The 5,393-nt window shown below is 40.5% G+C and overlaps 1 non-coding gene across 1 annotated transcript; it reads left to right on the top strand.

Annotated features, from left to right (window-relative positions):
• The first annotated feature begins 3,965 nt into the window (after nt 1–3,965).
• On the top strand, nt 3,966–4,073 carry LOC148546280 (small nucleolar RNA R71). Its single transcript, XR_015900751.1, has one exon. It is a non-coding gene; the product is annotated as a small nucleolar RNA R71 (small nucleolar RNA).
• The last annotated feature ends 1,320 nt before the right edge of the window (nt 4,074–5,393 follow it).

The following is a 5,393-nucleotide window of genomic DNA, read 5'->3' as shown; positions in this document are numbered from 1 at the left end:
ATTAAAACATTTTTCATTTAAGAGAAGTGATGGATTCCTAGGACATTCATAACTTTAAGACATAGTTACTAACTACTAATGATCATGTAATGAAGACACAAACATAGATAAGCACATAACATAGAAAACGAAAAACAGAGAAAGCAAGAACAAGGAATGAATCCACCTTAGTGATGGTGGCGTTTCCTTCTTGAGGAACCAATGATGTCCTTGAGCTCTTCTATGTCTCTTCCTTGTCTTTGTTGCTCCTCCCTCATTGCTTTTTGATCTTCTCTTATTTCATGAAGCATGATGGAGTGCTCTTGATGTTCCACCCTTAGTTGTCCCATATTGGAACTCAATTCTCCTAGGGAGGTGTTGATTTGCTCCCAATAGTTTTGTGGAGGAAAGTGCATTTGAGGCATTTCCGGGATCTCATGGTATTGAGCTTCATACGCCTCTTGAGTTCCCTGAGTGGGCTCTCTTGCTTGCTCCATCTTTTTCTTAGTGATGGGCTTGTCCTCTTTAATGAGGATGTCTCCCTCTATGTCAATCCCAGCTGAATTGCATAGGTGGCAGATGATGTGAGGAAAGGCTAACCTTGCCATGGTGGAGGACTTGTCAGCCACCTTGTAGAATTCTTGAGGTATAATCTCATGAACTTCCACCTCTTCTCCAATCATGATACTATGGATCATGATGGCCTGGTCTATAGTAACTTCAGACCGGTTGCTAGTGGGAATGATTGAGCATTGAATAAACTCCAACCATCCTCTAGCTACAGGCTTGAGGTCCAATCTTCTTAGTTGAACCGGCTTGCCTTTGGAGTCAATCTTCCATTGAGCTCCTTCTACACATATGTCCATAAGGACTTGGTCCAACCTTTGATCAAAGTTGACTCTCCTTGTGTAGGGGCGTGCGTTCTCTTCCATGTTTGGCAAGTTGAACGCCAACCTCACATTTTCCGGACTAAAATCCAAGTATTTCCCCCGAACCATTGTAACATAGTTCTTTGGATCCGGGTTCTTACTTTGATCATGGTTCTTGGTGATCCATGCATTGGCATAGAACTCTTGAACCATTAGGATGCCGACTTGTTGGATGGGATTTGTTAGAACTTCCCAACCTCTTCTTTGAATTTCATGTCGGATCTCCAGATACTCATTTCTTTTGAGTTTAAAAGGGACCTCAGGGATCACCTTCTTCTTGGCCACAACATCATAGAAGTGGTCTTGATGGGCTTTGGAGATGAACCTTTCCATCTCTCATGACTCGGATGTGGAAGCTTTTGTCTTCCCTTTCCCTCTTCTAGAGGATTCTCCGGTCTTAGATGCCATCAATGGTAATGGAAAAACAAAAAAGCTATGCTTTTACCACACCAAACTTAGAATATTGCTCGCCCTCGAGCAATAAACAAAAGAATAGAAGAAGAAGAAGAAGAAATATGGAGAGGGAGAGGGAGATGTGGTTTCGGCCAAGAGGAGTGTAGAAGGGTGTGTTTGTGTGAATTTGATGAAGAATGGAGGGCTTTATATAGGGAAGGGAGGGGGGTTAAGGTTCGGCCATATGGGTGGGTTTGGGTGGGAAATTGGTTTTGAATTTTGAAGGTAGCTGGATTTTATGAGGTAGGTTTATTAGGAAGAGTGGATGGATGTGAGTGGTGAAGAGGTGATAGGGAAGAGAGATTGAGGTGATTGGTGAAGGGTTTTTTGGGGAAGAGTGTTTATGGGGTTGTGTGAAAGAGAGTGGTGAGAAGAAGTGAGTGGAGGTAGATGGGGATCCTGTGGGGTCCACAGATCCTGAGTGAATCCTGTGGGGTCCACAGATCCTGAGTGGATCCTGTGGGGTCCACAGATCCTGAGGTGTTCAAGGATTTACATCCTTGCACCCATTAGGCATGTAAAAATGCCTTTGTACCCAACTCTGGGCGTTCAGCGCCAGGTTGGTGGCCATTTTGAGCGTTCAACGCCCATTTGTGTGCCATTTCTGGCGTTGAACGCCAGAACCATGCCTGTTCTGGCGTTCAGCGCCCAGAAGCTGCCCATTTTGGGCGTTCAGCGCCAGAACCATGCTCTGTTCTGGCGCTGAACGCCAGACAGATGCTCCTCCAGGGTGTGATTTTTCTTCTGCTGTTTTTGATTCCGTTTTCAATTTTTATATTTGTTTTGTGACTCCACATGATCATGAACCTACAAAGACATATAACTAAGGAAAATATAGTTAGATAAATAAAAATTGGGTTGCCTCCCAACAAGCGCTTCTTTAGTGTCAATAGCTTGATAGTGGGCTCTCATGGAGCCTCACAGATGTGCAGAGCATTGTTGAAACTTTCCAACACCAAACTTAGAGTTTGGATATGGAAGTTCAACACCAAACTTAGAGATTGGTTGTGGCCTCCCAACACCAAACTTAGAGTTTGACTGTGGGGGCTCTGGTTGACTCTGCTTTGAGAGAAGCTTTTTCTGCTTCCTCTCCATGGTTGCAGAGGGAGATCCTTGAGTTTTAAACACAAGGGAGTCCTCATTCCATTGAAGGACTATTTCACCTCTGTCAACATCAATCACAGCTCTTGCTGTGGCCAGGAAAGGTCTTCCTAGGATGATGGATTCATCCTCTTCCTTTCCAGTATCCAGGACTATGAAATCAGCAGGGATGTAAAGGCCTTCAACCTTTACTAACACGTCCTCTACTTGTCCATAAGCCTGTTTTCTTGAACTGTCTGCCATCTCTAATGAGATTTTAGCAGCCTGCACCCCATAGATTCCCAGTTTCTCTATTACAGAGAGGGGCATGAGGTTTATTCCTGAACCAAGGTCACACAGAGCTTTAAAGATCATGGTGCCTATGGTACAGGGTATTATGAACTTTCCAGGATCCTGTCTCTTCTGAGGCAATGTCAGTTGATCCAGATCACTTAGTTCATTGATGAACAAGGGAGGTTCAACTTCCCAAGTATCAATGCCAAATAATTTGGCATTCAGCTTCATGATTGCACCAAGAAACTTGGTAGTTTGCTCTTCAGTAACATCCTCATTCTCTTCAGAAGAGGAATACTCATCAGAGCTCATGAAGGGTATAAGGAGGTTCAATGGAATCTCTATGGTCTCTAGATGAGCCTCAGAGTCCTTTGATTCCTCAGAGGGAAGCTCCTTATTGATCACTGGACGTCCCAGGAGGTCTTCCTCCTTGGGATTCACGTCCTCTCCTTCCCTTACAGGTTCGGCCATGGTGCTTATGTCAATGGCCTTGCACTCTCCTTTTGGGTTCTCTTCTGTATTGCTTGGGAGAGTACTAGGAGGGATTTCAGTGATCCTTTTACTCAGCTGGCCCACTTGTGCTTCCAGATTTCTAATGGAAGACCTTGTTTCATTCATGAAACTTACAGTGGCCTTAGATAGATCAGAGACTAGATTTGCTAAATTAGAAGCATTTTGTTCAGAGTTCTCTGTCTGTTGCTGAGTTGATGATGGAAAAGGCTTGCTATTGCTAAACCTGTTTCTTCCACCATTATTAAAGCCTTGTTGGGGCTTTTGATCCTTCTATGAGAAATTTGGATGATTTCTCCATGATGAGTTATAGGTGTTTCTATAAGGTTCACCTAAGTAATTCACCTCTGCTATTACAGGGTTCTCAGGATCATAAGCATCTTCTTCATGAGAAGCCTCTTGAGTACTGTTGGATGCAGCTTGCATTCCATGCAGACTCTGAGAGATCATATTGACTTGCTGCGTCAATATTTTATTCTGAGCCAATATGGCATTTAGAGTATCAACCTCAAGAACTCCCTTCTTCATAGGCGTCCCATTACTCACAGGATTCCTTTCAGAAGTGTACATGAAATGGTTATTAGCAACCATGTCAATGAGTTCTTGAGCTTCTGTAGGCGTTTTCTTTAGGTGAATGGATCCACCTGCAGAAGTGTCCAGTGACATCTTTGATAGCTCAGATAAACCATCATAGAATATGTCCAGGATGGTCCATTCTGAAAGCATGTCAGAAGGACACTTTTTGGTCAACTGTTTGTATCTTTCCCAAGCTTCATAGAGGGATTCACCTTCTTTCTGTCTGAAGGTTTGAACATCAGCTCTAAGCTTGCTCAGCTTTTGAGGAGGAAAGTACTTGGCTAAGAAAGCCGTGACCAGCTTATCCCAAGAGTTCAGGCTGTCTTTGGGTTGAGAATCCAACCATAATCTAGCTCTGTCTCTTACAGCAAAAGGGAAAAGCATGAGCCTGTAGACTTCAGGATCTACTCCATTAGTCTTAACAGTATCACATATCTGCAAGAATTCAGTTAAGAACTGAAAAGGATCTTCAGATGGAAGTCCATGAAACTTGCAGTTCTGCTGCATCAGAGAAACTAATTGAGGTTTCAGCTCAAAGTTGTTTGCTCCAATGGCAGGAATGGAGATGCTTCTTCCATGTAAATTGGAATTAGGTGCAGTAAAGTCACCAAGCATCTTCCTTACATTATTATTATTTTCGGCTGCCATCTCCTCTGCCTGTTCGAAAATTTCTGAAAGGTTGTCTCTGGATTGTTGTATTTTAGCTTCTCTTAATTTTCTCTTCAGAGTCCTTTCAGGTTCTGGATCTGCTTTCACAAGAATGTTCTTATCCTTGCTCCTGCTCATATGACAAAGAATAGGGCACAGAAAAATAATAATAATAGAGATCCTTTATACCACAGTAAAGGGATCCCTGTGTGAGTAGAAGAAGAGGGGGAGACAAAGAATGTAATATAATGGAAGAAACACAACTGTGAGGAGGCTAGATATATGAGATGAGATGTTAGGATATGAATGAATAAATAGAATGAGATGGGAGAGGGAGAATTTTCAAAAATATTTTTGAAAAAGAGTTAGTGATTTTCGAAAATGGTTTTTAAAAAATGTTAGTAATTTTCGAAAATTTTTTTGAAATCAAAAATAAAAATAAGAATAATTAGTTAATTAAAAAGAAATTTTTTGAAAAAGAGGGAAGATATTTTCGAAAATAAGAGAGAGAGAGAGTTAGTTAGGTAGTTTTGAAACAGTTAAGAAACAAACAAAAAGTTAGTTAGTTAGTTGAAACAAATTTTGAAAAGATAAGAAGTTAGGAAGTTAGAAAAGATATTTTGAAAAGATATTTTTTTGAAAAAGATAAGATAAGAAGATATTTTTGAAAAGATATGATTGAAATTAGTTTTGAAAAAGAATTTGATTTTTAAAATCTCAATTAATGACTTGATTCATAAGAAATCACAAGATATGATTCTAGAACTTAAAGTTTGAATCTTTCTTAACAAGCAAGTAACAAACATCAAATTTTTGAATCAAAACATTAATTGATTATGTTATTTTCGAAAATTTGATATAAAAATAAGAAAAAGATTTTTGAAAAATATTTTTAGAATTTTCGAAAATAACTAAGAAATTTGA

The sequence above is a fragment of the Arachis ipaensis genome, chromosome B9, assembly GCF_059453495.1.
Source record: "Arachis ipaensis isolate K30076 ecotype BB chromosome B9, ASM5945349v1, whole genome shotgun sequence".
Taxonomy (NCBI): Eukaryota; Viridiplantae; Streptophyta; class Magnoliopsida; order Fabales; family Fabaceae; genus Arachis; species Arachis ipaensis.
The sequence above is the reverse complement of the archived record's forward strand: the minus strand, read 5'-3'. Positions and strand labels throughout refer to the sequence as shown.